Source organism: Cryptomeria japonica, unplaced genomic scaffold, assembly GCF_030272615.1.
Source record: "Cryptomeria japonica unplaced genomic scaffold, Sugi_1.0 HiC_scaffold_35, whole genome shotgun sequence".
In the NCBI taxonomy this organism is placed as follows: domain Eukaryota; kingdom Viridiplantae; phylum Streptophyta; class Pinopsida; order Cupressales; family Cupressaceae; genus Cryptomeria; species Cryptomeria japonica.
Window position 1 is genome coordinate 87501 of NW_026728857.1, and position 15000 is coordinate 102500.

The 15000-nt window shown below is 60.0% G+C and overlaps 1 non-coding gene across 1 annotated transcript; it reads right to left on the minus strand.

Moving 5' to 3' along the window:
- Window positions 1–4179: 4179 nt before the first annotated feature.
- LOC131862142 (5S ribosomal RNA) lies at window positions 4180–4298 on the minus strand. Its single transcript, XR_009361168.1, has one exon. It is a non-coding gene; the product is annotated as a 5S ribosomal RNA (ribosomal RNA).
- Window positions 4299–15000: the final 10702 nt, after the last annotated feature.

The following is a 15000-nucleotide window of genomic DNA, read 5'->3' on the forward strand; positions in this document are numbered from 1 at the left end:
CGCCCTGGTGCGCACCAAGGAGCGCTCTGAAGTGTGCTCCAAGGTGCGGCGTGCACGAAGTCGGAGCCCGGTTTGCCCCGGGTGTGCACCTCGGGTGCGCACCTCGCGTGCACCTTCGCTGCGGTGGGCACCTTGGCTGGGTTGCGCGCCTTGGTGGGCACCATGCAGTGCACGAAGTCGGAGCCCGGATTGCCCCGGGCGCGCACCTCCGCCAGGGTGGGCACCTTGGTGCGCACAACTTGCCTGGGCTGCGCACCAGGAAGGGCTCAAGATGGCACCCGCGTTCCGTTTTTTTCACTATCTTTCAGAACGGAAATTTTAAAATCTCGTTTTTTTTTGCCTTTTCTGGAAATTAGTGAAGGCAGCGCATCAAAGGTGCGCAACGCTGGTGCGAACCTGGGAGCGCTCCGATGTGTGCTCCAAGGTGCGGCGTGCACGAAGTCGGACCCCGGTTTGCCCCGGGTGCGCACCTCGCGTGCACCTTGGTGCGCACACCTTGGCTGGGTTGCGCGCCCTGGTGGGCACCATGGTGCGCACCAAGGAGCGCTCCGAAGTGTGCTCCAAGGTGCGGCGTGCACGAAGTCGGAGCCCGGTTTGCCCCGGGTGCGCACCTCGCGTGCACCTTCGCCGCGGTGGGCACCATGGCGTGCACGAAGTCGGAGCCCGGTTTGCCCCGGGTGCGCACCTCGCGTGCACCTTCGCCGGGGTGGGCACCTTGGTGTGCAGACCTTGGCTGGGTTGCGCGCCCTGGTGGGCACCATGGTGCGCACCAAGGAGCGCTCCGAAGTGTGCTCCAAGGTGCGGCCTGCACGAAGTCGGAGCCCGGTTTGCCCCGGGTGTGCACCTCGGGTGGGCACCTTGGTGCGCATGCCTTGCCTGGGCTGCGCACCAGGGCGGGCTCAAGATGGCACCCGCGTTCCTTTTTTTTCACTATCTTTCAAAACGGAAATTTTAAAATCTCATTTTTTTTTGCCTTTTTCTGGAAATTAGTGAAGGCAGCGCATCAAAGGTGCGCACCTCGCTGCCCACCACGGTGCGCAACGCCGGTGGGCACCCGGGAGTGCTTCGAAGTGTGCTCCAAGGTGCTGCGTGCACGTTGTCGGAGCCCGGTTTGCCCCGGGTGCGCACCTCGCGTGCACCTTCGTCGGGGTGGGCACCTTGGCTGGGTTTGCCCCGGCTGCGCTCCGAAGCGGGGTTATTGGAGCGCCGCCTCTTTTTTTGTCGGAGCGTTTGGTGGGGTTTCTCGCATTGGCTCTTCCCAGGCCCGGTTGCCACCCTGGCGCGCACGAAGTCGGAAGTAGGGTTAATTGCCCGGGTGCGCACCTTTGCCAGGGTGGGCACCTTACCTGGGCTGCGCACCAGGGCGGGCTCAAGATGGCACGCGCGTTCCGTTTTTTTCACTATCTTTCAAAACGGAAATTTTAAAATCTCCTTTTTTTTTTGCCTTTTCTGGAAATTAGTGAAGGCAGCGCATCAAAGGTGCGCACCTCGCTGCCCACCTTGGTGTGCTCTGAGGTGCGCACCCGGGAGCGCTACGAAGTGTGCTCCAAGGTGCGGCGTGCACGTTGTCGGAGCCCGGTTTGCCCCGGGTGCGCACCTCGCCTGCACCTTGGCCGGGGTGGGCACCTTGGCTGGGTTTGCCCAGGGTGCGCTCCGAAGCGGGGTTACTGGAGCGCCCCCTCTTTTTTTGTCAGAGCGTTTGGTGGGGTTTCTCGCATTGGCTCTTCCCAGGCCCGGTTGTTGGGTGCGCTCCCACCCTGGCGCGCGCGAAGTTGGAAGTTGGGTTAATTGCCCGGGCGCGCACCTTCGCCAGGGTGGGCACCTTGGTGCGCACACCTTGGCTGGGCTGCGCACCAGGGCGGGCTCAAGATGGCACCAGCATTCCCTTTTTCTCACTATCTTTCAAAACGGAAATTTTAAAATCTCGTTTTTTTTTTGCCTTTTATGGAAATTAGTGAAGGCATCGCATCAAAGGTGCGCACCTCGCTGCCCACCTTGGTGTGCTCCGAGGTGCCCACCACGGTGCGCAACGCCGGTGCGAACCCGGGAGCGCCCCGATGTGTGCTCCAAGGTGCGGCGTGCACGAAGTCGGACCCCGGTTTGCCCCGGGTGCGCACCTCGCGTGCACCTTGGTGCGCACACCTTGGCTGGGTTGCGCGGCCTGGTGGGCACCATGGTGCGCACCAAGGAGCGCTCCGAAGTGTGCTCCAAGGTGCGGCGTGCACGAAGTCGGAGCCCGGTTTGCCCCGGGTACGCACCTCGCGTGCACCTTCGCCGGGGTGGGCACCTCGGCTGGGTTGCGCGCCCTGGTGCGCACCAAGGAGCGCTCCGAAGTGTGCTCCAAGGTGCGGCGTGCACGAAGTCGGAGCCCGGTTTGCCCCGGGTGCGCACCTTCGCCGCGGTGCGCACCATGGCGTGCACGAAGTCGGAGCCCGGTTTGCCCCGGGTGCGCACCTCGCGTGCACCTTCGGCGGGGTTGCGCGCCCTGGTGGGCACCATGGTGCGCACCAAGGAGCGCTCCGAAGTGTGCTCCAAGGTGCGGCGTGCACGAAGTCGGAGCCCGGTTTGCCCCGGGTGCGCACCTCGCGTGCACCTTCGGCGGGGTTGCGCGCCCTGGTGGGCACCATGGTGCGCACCAAGGAGCGCTCCGAAGTGTGCTCCAAGGTGCGGCGTGCACGAAGTCGGAGCCCGGTTTGCCCCGGGTGCGCACCTCGCGTGCACCTTCGCCGCGGTGGGCACCATGGCGTGCACGAAGTCGGAGCCCGGTTTGCCCCGGGTGCGCACCTCGCGTGCACCTTCGCCGGGGTGGGCACCTCGGCTGGGTTGCGCGCCCTGGTGCGCACCAAGGAGCGCTCCGAAGTGTGCTCCAAGGTGCGGCGTGCACGAAGTCGGAGCCCGGTTTGCCCCGGGTGCGCACCTCGCGTGCACCTTCGCCAGGGTGGGCACCTCGGTGCGCACACCTTCTCAATGTTTTCTTGCCTTTTCTGGAAATTGGTGAAGGCAGCGCATCAAAGGTGCGCACCTCGGTGTGCTCCGAGGTGCGAACCCGAGAGCGCTCCGAGGTGCCCACGAAGTCGAAAGTCGGGTTAATTGCATTGTTTTCCCCGGGTGCGCTCCGAGGTGCGCAACATCGGCGCGCACCAAGGAGGGCTCCGAAGTGTGCTCCAAGGTGCGCACGATGGCGTGCACCTCTGGTGCGCACGATTCGGAGCTCGGTTTGACCGGGGTGCGCACACCTTGGCTGGGTTGCGCACCTTTTGTGCGCTCCAAGGTGCGCACGAAGTCGGAGCTCGGTTTGCCCCGGGTGCGCACCTTCGCCAGGGTGCGCACCTTGATGCGCACGCCTTGGCTGGGCTGCGCACCTTGGTGGGCGCCATGGTGCGCACCTTTCGTGCGCTCCAAGGTGCGCACGAAGTCGGAGCTCGGTTTGCCCCGGGTGCGCACCTTGGTGGGCGCCATGGTGCACTCCGAGGTGCCCAAGATTGGTGCGCACCAAGGAGCGCTCCGAAGTGCGCTCCAAGGTGCGCGCGAAGTCGAAAGTTGGGTTAATTGTCCGGTTTGCCTCGGGTGCGCACCTTGCGTGCACCTTCGCCAGGGTGGGCGCCTTGGTGCGCACACCTTGGCTGGGCTGCGCACACCTTGGCACCCGCGTTTCCTTCATTTTAAATTTTTTTTTTTTACAATCTCTCAAGTGGGAAATTCTATAATCTCAACTTTTTTTGCCTTTTCAGGAAACTTTTGAATGGAGCGCATCATTGGTGCGCTCCGAAGTGTGCTCCAAAGCTCTCTCCAGCTGCGTGCACCTGCCCCGGCCGCGCACCCGGCCCCGCCCAGCTTCGCTCACCTATCCCGGGCGTCTGGTGCGGAACCTTAGAGTAAGAAACATCACCGTGCACCTTGGCCAACGTGCGCGACTCGACCGAGCGCGCACTGGCCGAGGTGCACACCGATTTCACCTGGGTGCGCGCGCAGCACCTCGGGCGCACCGGGGTGCGCGCACAACGCCCGGGTTGCACCGTGGCCTGTGTGCTCGGGGCGCCTCGGGTGCGCGCTCGGTGTCGCCCCCGCGCGCGCGGTAGTGCGGGCAGCGCACCCCGGCCCGGCCCGGCCCCGACGAGAACGCAAACGGGCAAAAGGTTTATTCAAATAGCATTGCGACGCCCGGCGAAAAACTAAAAAAGGGTGCAACACCGGGACTTCCCGGGAGGTCACCCATCCCAGTACTACTCCGGCCCAAGCGCGCTTAACTGCGGAGTTCTGATGGGATCCGGTGCACTAACGCTGGTATGATCGCACCCGTTATGAGCTTGTCGCAGTGTGTACTTAGCAAACCGCGACCCACGTGCGAATCCACCCCGGCCACCCACCCCCGTCGAGGTGCACACCCTCCCTCGCGAAGTGCGCCCCGTTCGCCAAGTGTGAGCCCTGCCCGGGTGCGCGCACCTTGCTAGGGCGTCGGGTGTGCACCCGGCCCGGCCTACGTGCGTGCACCTGGAGGGGGCGTCGTGTGCGTGCAGTGTCCCGTCTGCAACGCGGTGCCCACACACCACCTCGGGCGCAACGACCTGCGCTCACATGTGGGCCGAGTGCACCTTGGTGCATGTTCGGGGCGCCTCGGGTGCACGCTCGATCTTGCCCTGGTGCACCAAGGCGCTCGGTTTGCCCCGGGTGCGCACTTGGTGCAAGGTGGGCACCCAAAATAGGGATCAAGCACCAAAACACAAGTTTCGGGATGCAAAATGGGACCCAAGGACCACAAATGCGTTCCAAGACCCATGATGGGTCCACGAGAACAAAAATGTGTTCCGAGACTTAATAAACAAATATTGGGTTTTAGGAGAAGAAACATGCTCTGATGCCCAAAACGAGAATCGACCCCGAAAAGGCCACAGGCCAAAAGTGGGATGCGAGACAAAAAAAAATGGGACCCGAGGACCAAAATTGGGTTCCCAGGTCGAAGACAGGGCAACCGGACAAGAAACGACCTCTAAGGCTCGAAATGAGTCCCGACGACTAAAACTTGACAAGAAGCACCCATCAGGCACCCAACTCGACACCCATGGGATGCCGACCCACCCGGGCTTCCACCTAGCACACCTTGGCACCCACCCACCCTCGCACCCAACCTCGCACCCAACTTAGCACCTTTGAACCCACATTGGCACTCACCCTGACCCTGGCACCTTGGAACCCACATTGGCACTCACCTTGACCCTGGCACCCACCTTTGCACTCACCTTGGGACCCACCCTGGCTCCCACCTCGGCACCCACCCAGACACCCACCTTGGTTCCTTGGCACCCACCTTGGATCCTTGGCACCCACCCCGACACCCACCTTGGCACGCAACTTGGCTACTTGCCACCCACCTTGGCTCCTTGACGCCCACCCCGACAACCACCCCGTGACCTACCCTGGCTAGGGTTGGTGCACACCCACCCTGGTGCCCACCTTGGCACCCACCCTATGACCCACCTTGGCACGCACCTTAGTACCCACCCCGTTACCCACCCTAGGACCCACCCCGTGACCCACCTTGGCCAGGGTGGGTGCACCCACCCTGGTGCCCACCTTGGCACCCACCCATCCTAGCACCCAGCCTGTGACCGGGCTTGGAACCCAACCTTGCACCCGCACCCGTCTTGGCCAGTGTGGGTGCGCACCCATCCTGGCACCCACGTTGTGACACACCCTTTAACCCACGCACCCTAGCACCCACGTTGGCACCCACCTTGGAACCCAACCTAGCAACTTGGCACCCACCCCGTGACCCACCTTGGCATCCACCATAGCAGTCGCCGACTTGGCACCCACCTCGGCACCCACCTTGACACTTGTGGACCCACCTTGCCACTCACCCTAGCATCGACCCATCCTAGCACCCACCCTGGCACCTTTGCACCCTAGCACTCACCCATCCTAGCACCTAACCTGTGACCCACCTTGACACTCACCCTCGCACCCACCTTGGAACCCAACCTAGCACCCACCCACCCTGACACCAACCCTAGCACCTACCCACCCTTGCACCCACCCTGTGACCCATCTTGGCACCCACCCATCCTACCACTCAACCTATCACCCACCTTCTCACCCACCTTGGCATCCACCTTAGCACCCACCCACACTGGCACCTTGGCACCCACCTCGGGCAAGGTGGGTGCACACCCACCCTGGCACCCAATTTAGAACCCACCGAGCATGTTACCCACCTTGGCACCCACATTGCAGCCCACCCTAGTACCCACCCTATGACCCACATTGGCATCCACACCCTAGCACCCAGGCACCTCGACACCCGCCTTGACACCCACCCTAGCACTGAACCTGTGACCCACCTTGGAACTCACCCTAGAACCCACCCACCCTGTGAACCACCTTGGCATCCACCTTAGCACCCACCCACCTTGGCACCCACTCTAGCACTCACCCATCCTAACACCCAACTTGTTACCCACCTTGGCACCCGCCCTCGCGTCCACCTTGAAACCCACCCTAGCACCCACCCACGCAGGAGCCCACCTTGGCACCCAACCTAACACCCACGCATCCTGGCACCCAACTTGTGACCCACCTTGGAACCCACCCTAGTACCCACCTTTGAACCCACTATATCACCAACCCACCTTGGCACCCACCCTATGACCCTCTTTGGAATCCACCCTAGCACGCACCCACCCTGGCACCCACCATGGAGCGCACCCTAGCACCCACCCACCTCGGCACGCACCTCAACACCCACCTTGGTGTGCGCACTGCGCCAACCTCTCAAAGACCCTATGTGGTGCGCTCCAAAGTGTACACCTTTGGTGCGCTCCAAGGTGCGCACCTTTGGTGCACACCGAGGTGCACACCAAAGTGTGCACCGAGGTGAGCACCAAAGTGCACTCCAGGGTGCACACCAAGGCGTGCACCTTTGGTGCGGTCAATGCAAACGAATTCGGAAGTTGGGGTCGATGTCCTAATCGCTGCTGCAGACTACACGTATGAGAATCGGACAAATAGCTTTATATAGGGGAGGTGTTGCGTTTGATGGGTCGACTCCCCTGGTTGTGTGCACTGCACCAACTTCAAAGACCCTGTCTTGTTTAAGAAGTCAAAAGTTGGGGTGGATGTCCTAATCATTGCTGCAGTCTACGCATGTATGAGAATCAGACAAATAGCTTATATAGGGGAGGTGTTGCATTCGGTGGGTTGACTCCCCTGGTTGTGCGCACTGCGCCAACCTCAAAGACCCCGCATAGCAGAAGAAGTCGGAAGTCGGATTTTGGTGAGCACCAAGGCGTGCACCTTTGGTGCGGTCAACGCAGACGAATTCAGAAGTTGGGGTGGATGTCCTAATCGTTGTTGCAGGCTACACATGTATGAGAATCAGACAAATAGCTTATATAGGGGAGGTGTTGGGTTTGATGGGTCAACTCCCTTGGTTGTGCGCATTACGCCAACCTCAAAGACCTTGTTTTCGTTAAGAAGTCAAAAGTTGGGGTCAATGTCCTAATGGCTCCTGCAGGCTACACATGTATGAGAATCGGACAAATAGCTTATATAGGGGAGGTGTTGGGTTTGATGGGTCGACTCCCCTGGTTGTGCGCATTACGTCAACCTCAAAGACCTTGTTTTCGTTAAGAAGTCAAAAGTTGGGGTCGATGTCCTAATTGCTCCTGTAGACTACACATGTATGAGAATCAGACAAATAGCTTATATAGGGGAGGTGTTGGGTTTGATGGGTTGACTCCCCTAGTTGTTCGCATTACACCAACCTCAAAGACCTTGTTTTCGTTTAGAAGCCGAAAGTTGGGGTCGATGTCCTAATTGCTCCTGCAGGCTACGCATGTATGAGAATCAGACAAATAGCTTATATAGGGGAGGTGTTGGGTTTGATGGGTCGACTCCCCTGGTTGTGCGCATTGCGCCAACCTCAAAGACCCTGCATTGCGGATGAAGTCGAAAGTCAGAGTTTGGTGTGCTACAAGGTGTGGTCGAAGGTGCTCACCTAGGTGTGCACCTTTGGAGCACAGGAAAAGTGCCCTCCAAAAGTGCGCACCTTTGGAGTGCACAAAAGTGCCCTCCAAAAGTGCGCACCTTTGGAGCGCAAAAAAGTGCCCTCCAAAAAGTGCCCTCCAAAAGTGCGCACCTTTGGAGCGCAGAAAAGTGCCCTCCAAAAGTGCGCACCTTTGGAGCGCAGAAAAGTGCCCTCCAAAAAGTGCCCTCCAAAAGTGCGCACCTTTGGAGCGCAGAAAAGTGCCCTCCAAAAGTGCGCACCTTTGGAGCGCAGAAAAGTGCCCTCCAAAAAGTGCCCTCCAAAAGTGCGCACCTTTGGAGCGCAGAAAAGTGCCCTCCAAAAAGTGCCCTCCAAAAGTGCGCACCTTTGGAGCGCAGAAAAGTGCCCTCCAAAAAGTGCCCTCCAAAAGTGCGCACCTTTGGAGCGCAGAAAAGTGCCCTCCAAAAAGTGCCCTCCAAAAGTGCGCACCTTTGGAGCGCAGAAAAGTGCCCTCCAAAAAGTGCCCTCCAAAAGTGCGCACCTTTGGAGCGCAGAAAAGTGCCCTCCAAAAGTGCGCACCTTTGGAGCGCACAAAAGTGCCCTCCAAAAGTGCGCACTTTTGGTGCGCACCAAGGCGCTGGTTCGGTCGTTGCAGGCGAGTTCGGAAGTTGGGGTCGATGTCCTGAGCGGAGGTGCAAACTACACAGGTGTCGGAATCGGACAAATAGCTTATATAGGGGAGGTGTATGCTTCGATGGGTCGACTCCCCAGGTTGAGCGCACCGCGCCAACCTCAAAGACCCTACGGTATGGATGAAGTCGGAAGTTGGGTCCGATGACCAATTCGATTAGTAGGTATGCTCATGAGGTCGGAATTTGGGTCCGATGACCTGCCATGTGCAGGAAGGCGAATGTTGACACTGTGCGTTGCAAGGTGCACACCAAGGCGCTGGTGCGGTCTTTTTAGTCGAGTTCGGAAGTTGGGGTCGATGTCCTGATCGGAGGTGCAAGCTACACAGGTGTGGGAATCGGACAAATAGCTTATATAGGGGAGGTGTATGCTTCGTTGGGTCGACTCCCCGGGTTGAGCGCACCGCGCCAACCTCAAAGACCCTACGGTATGGATGAAGTCGGAAGTTGGGTCCGATGACCGATTCGATATGTAGGCATACTCGCGAGGTCGGAATTTGGGTCCGATGACCTGCCACGTGCAGGAAGGCGAATGTTGGCACTGTGCGTTGCAAGGTGCGCACCAAGGCGCTGGTTCGGTCGTTGGAGGCGAGTTCGGAAGTTGGGGTCGATGTCTTGATCGGAGGTGCAAACTACACAGGTGTGGGAATCGGACAAATAGCTTATATAGGGGAGGTGTATGCTTCGTTGGGTCGACTCCCCGGGTTGAGCGCACCGCGCCAACCTCAAAGACCCTACGGTATGGATGAAGTCGGAAGTTGGGTCCGATGACCGATTCGATATGTAGGCATACTCGCGAGGTCGGAATTTGGGTCCGATGACCTGCCATGTGCAGGAAGGCGAATGTTGGGACTGTGCGTCGCAAGGTGCGCACCAAGGCGCTGGTGCCGTCGTTGCAGTCGAGTTCGGAAGTTGGGGTCGATGTCCTGGTCAGAGGTGCAAACTACACAGGTGTGGGAATCGGACAAATAGCTTATATAGGGGAGGTGTATGCTTCGATGGGTCGACTCCCTGGGTTGAGCGCACCGCGCCAACCTCAAAGACCCTACAGTATGGATGAAGTCGGAAGTTGGGTCCGATGACCGATTCGATACGTAGGCATATTGGCGAGGTCTGAATTTGTGTCCGATGACCTGCCATGCGCAGGAAGGCGGAATTTGGGTCCGATGACCGAGTTGATGGCGTGCCATGCGCAGAAAGGCGGAATTTGGGTCCGATGACCGAGTTGATGTTGATGGCCCGCCATGCACAGGAAGGCGGAATTTGGGTCCGATGACCGATTTGAAGGCGTGCCATACGCAAAAAGGCGGAGTTTGGGTCCGATGACCGAGTTGATATTGATGGCCCGCCATGCGCAGGAAGGCGGAATTTGGGTCCGATGACCTGACATACGCATGGAGTCCGACTCGGGGGCCGATGTTCGATTCGATGACTTGCATTGTGGGTAAAGTCGGAAGTTGTGGTCTTTGACCCGATTCGATGACCAGACTTCGGCTGCTTGAGAATCGGACAAATAACTTATATAGGGGAGGTAGTGTTCTCGAGCATCCTCCCCCCGTGCCCGTTTATGTCGATTGATGCTGGTGCTCGACTGGTTGGAGCGCTCGGATGCAAAAATCTTGCACCAGGATTTATCGATTGTGATGGACACGGCAAGTCTCCTGATTGCTATGCAGGAGCTCATCGTGAATCTCTATGCGGCCTTGGTATGGACTCGACCTGCGGAATGGTTCGGCAATGGTAGTCGCTCCAACACGTCCTTGCAATGGCCACAGAGGTGATTCGACTAGAGCTCCAGTCTAGCTTTTGGGTTGCTTGGCGGACTGGTATAGCCGCGATCGAGTTCCGGCCATGAACGTTTTAGATAGCTCTTGGGCTTTCTGGGACGGAAGTCGGAAGTTTGGGCTGTTGTCCGATTTGATGACCATTCTTCGGATGTGTGAGAATCGGACAAATAACTTATATAGGGGACTGTGTTGTCTCACGCAGCCCCCTCCGTGCCCCTCTATCTCGACCGATGTTGGTGCTTGAAAGGGTTGGGATCGCTCGGATTTATAAACGTGCACCACCATTTGTCGAGTGTGAGGGACGCGGCAGGTCTCCTAAATGCTATGCGGGCGCTCTCTGAGAATCTCTATCCGGCCTCGACACAGACTAGTCTTGCTGAATGGTTTGGCACTGGTAGTCGATCCAACACGTCGTTGTTGTGGCCGCCTAGGCGATTCGATTCGAGCCCCCGTCTAGCTTTTGGGTTGCTTGGCGGATTTTGCCCTATCCGCAAGTGAGCTCGGTCCCTAAACGTTCGAGAAACCCGATTGCTATGCGCCGACTCTCTTTCTTGCGAGCCTCCATCTAGCTTTTGGGTCTCTACGGAACGGAAGTCGGAATCTGGGACCGTTGTTTGATTCGACGAGGCAGACTACGGTTGTGCGAGAATCGGACAAATAACTTATATAGGGGAGGTGTTGACTGGAGCATTCTCCCCCGTGCCCCTCTAACTCGACCAATGCTGGCGCTCGAACGGTGGTAGCGCTCGGATTTTCATTGAGCGCCAGCATTGGTCGATTTAGAGGGGCATGCGAGATTCCCGAATGCTATGCGAGGGCTCTAACGGAAATGTCTATTGGTTTCGGTATGGATGCAATTGCGAGTGGTTCGGCAAAGGTAGTCGTTCCGATGCGTCCATGTCGTGGCCAAATCGATAATTCGATTTGAGCCCTCGTATAGCATTTGGGTCTCTCGATGTGATTCCGCATTCCAGTCCCTTTGGGCACTGCTTGAGCCGCATCCCAGGGGGTTCCCTTCCCAATAATCTGCCTCGCAACCCGATTGCTATGCGGTGAGGCTCCTCGGCCGCCTCGGAACTATCTGTGTATCAGACGCATCGCGGGATAAGGGGTTGGCAACGGTAGTCGCCCCAAGCGCGTCCGATGCTTGGACCATTCCGAGGCGGCCCTGAAGCCTCTTCCGTCTAGCCGTTGGGTCCTTCTCGCCGCATCCCTCGCCTCGCACCCCGATTGCTATGCGGTGAGGCTCCTCGGCCGCCTCGGAACTATCTGTGTATCGGACGCGTCGCGGGATAAGGGGTTGTCACTGGTAGTCGCCCCAAGCGCGTCCGATGCTTGGACCATTCCGAGGCGGCCCTGAAGCCTCTTCCGTCTAGCCGTTGGGTCCTTCTCGCCGCATCCCTCGCCTCGCACCCCGATTGCTATGCGGTGAGGCTCCTCGGCCGCCTCGGAACTATCTGTGTATCGGACGCGTCGCGGGATAAGGGGTTGTCATTGGTAGTCGCCCCAAGCGCGTCCGATGCTTGGACCATTCCGAGGCGGCCCTGAAGCCTCTTCCGTCTAGCCGTTGGGTCCTTCTCGCCGCATCCCTCGCCTCGCACCCCGATTGCTATGCGGTGAGGCTCCTCGGCCGCCTCGGAACTATCTGTGTATCGGACGCGTCGCGGGATAAGGGGTTGTCACTGGTAGTCGCCCCAAGCGCGTCCGATGCTTGGACCATTCCGAGGCGGCCCTGAAGCCTCTTCCGTCTAGCCGTTGGGTCCTTCTCGCCGCATCCCTCGCCTCGCACCCCGATTGCTATGCGGTGAGGCTCCTCGGCCGCCTCGGAACTATCTGTGTATCGGACGCGTCGCGGGATAAGGGGTTGTCACTGGTAGTCGCCCCAAGCGCGTTCGATGCTTGGACCATTCCGAGGCGGCCCTGAAGCCTCTTCCGTCTAGCCGTTGGGTCCTTCTCGCCGCATCCCTCGCCTCGCACCCCGATTGCTATGCGGTGAGGCTCCTCGGCCGCCTTGGAACTATCTGTGTATCGGACGCGTCGCGGGATAAGGGGTTGTCACTGGTAGTCGCCCCAAGCGCGTCCGATGCTTAGACCATTCCGAGGCGGACCCGAAGCCTCTTCCGTCTAGCCGTTGGGTCCTTCTCGCCGCATCCTTCGCCTCGCACCCCGATTGCTATGCGGTGAGGCTCCTTGGCCGCCTCGGAACTATCTGTGTATCGGACGCGTCGCGGGATAAGGGGTTGTCACTGGTAGTCGCCCCAAGCGCGTCCGATGCTTGGACCATTCCGAGGCGGACCCGAAGCCTCTTCCGTCTAGCCGTTGGGTCCTTCTCGCCGCATCCCTCGCCTCGCACCCCGATTGCTATGCGGTGAGGCTCCTCGGCCGCCTTGGAACTATCTGTGTATCGGACGCGTCGCGGGATAAGGGGTTGTCACTGGTAGTCGCCCCAAGCGCGTCCGATGCTTGGACCATTCCGAGGCGGACCCGAAGCCTCTTCCGTCTAGCCGTTGGGTCCTTCTCGCCGCATCCCTCGCCTCGCACCCCGATTGCTATGCGGTGAGGCTCCTCGGCCGCCTTGGAACTATCTGTGTATCGGACGCGTCGCGGGATAAGGGGTTGTCACTGGTAGTCGCCCCAAGCGCGTCCGATGCTTGGACCATTCCGAGGCGGACCCGAAGCCTCTTCCGTCTAGCCGTTGGGTCCTTCTCGCCGCATCCCTCGCCTCGCACCCCGATTGCTATGCGGTGAGGCTCCTCGGCCGCCTTGGAACTATCTGTGTATCGGACGCGTCGCGGGATAAGGGGTTGTCACTGGTAGTCGCCCCAAGCGCGTCCGATGCTTGGACCATTCCGAGGCGGCCCCGAAGCCTCTTCCGTGTAGCCGTTGGGTCCTTCTCGCCGCATCCCTCGCCTCGCACCCCGATTGCTATGCGGTGAGGCTCCTCGGCCGCCTTGGAACTATCTGTGTATCGGACGCGTCGCGGGATAAGGGGTTGTCACTGGTAGTCGCCCCAAGCGCGTCCGATGCTTGGACCATTCCGAGGCGGCCCCGAAGCCTCTTCCGTGTAGCCGTTGGGTCCTTCTCGCCGCATCCCTCGCCTCGCACCCCGATTGCTATGCGGTGAGGCTCCTCGGCCGCCTTGGAACTATCTGTGTATCGGACGCGTCGCGGGATAAGGGGTTGTCACTGGTAGTCGCCCCAAGCGCGTCCGATGCTTGGACCATTCCGAGGCGGACCTGAAGCCTCTTCCCTCTAGCCGTTGGGGCTTTCTCGCCGCATCCCTCGCCTCGCACCCTGATTGCTATGCTGTGAGGCTCCTCGGCCGCCTTGGAACTATCTGTGTATCGGACGCATTGCGGGATAAGGGGTTGGCAGTGGTAGTCGCCCCAAGCGCATCCGATGCTTGGACCATTCCGAGGCGGCCCTGCAGCCTCTTCCGTCTAGCCGTTGGGGCCATCTCGCCGCATCCCCCACCTCGCACCACGATTGCTATGCGGTGAGGCTCCTTGGCCGCCTCGGAACTATCTGTGTATCGGACGCATCGCGGGATAAGGGGTTGTCACTGGTAGTCGCCCCAAGCGCGTCCGATGCTTGGACTATTCCGAGGCGGCCCTGCAGCCTCTTCCGTCTAGCCGTTGGGGCCATCTCGCTGCATCCCCCACCTCCTCGGCCGCCTCGGAACTATCTGTGTATCGGACGCATCGCGGGATAAGGGGTTGGCAGTGGTAGTCGCCCCAAGCGCGTCCGATGCTTGGACTATTCCGAGGCAGCCCTGCAGCCTCTTCCGTCTAGCCTTTGGGGCCATCTCGCCGCATCCCTCGCCTCGCACCCTGATTGCTATGCGGTGAGGCTCCTCGGCCGCCTGGGAACTATCTTCGTATCGGACGCATCGCGGGATAAGGGGTTGTCACTGGTAGTCGCCCCAAGCGCGTCCGATGCTTGGACTATTCCGAGGCGGCCCTGTGGCCTCTTCCGTCTAGCCGTTGGGGCCATCTCGCCGCATCCCCCACCTCGCACCCCGATTGCTATGCGGTGAGGCTCTTCGGCCGCCTTGGAACTATCTTCGTATCGGACGCATTGCGGGATAAGGGGTTGTCACTGGTAGTGGCCCCAAGCGCGTCCGATGCTTGGACTATTCCGAGGCGGCCCTGCAGCCTCTTCCGTCTAGCCGTTGGGGCCATCTCGCCGCATCCCCCACCTCGCACCCCGATTGCTATGCGGTGAGGCTCCTCGGCCGCCTTGGAACTATCTTCGTATCGGACGCATCGCGGGATAAGGGGTTGTCACTGGTAGTCGCCCCAAGCGCGTCCGATGCTTGGACTATTCCGACGCGGCCCTGTGGCCTCTTCCGTCTAGCCGTTGGGGCCATCTCGCCGCATCCCCCACCTCGCACCCCGATTGCTATGCGGTGAGGCTCCTCGGCCGCCTTGGAACCATCTTCGTATCGGACGCATCGCGGGATAGGGGGTTGTCACTGGTAGTCGCCCCAAGCGTGTCCGATGCTTGGACCATTCCTAGGCGGCCCTGAAGCCTCTTCCGTCTA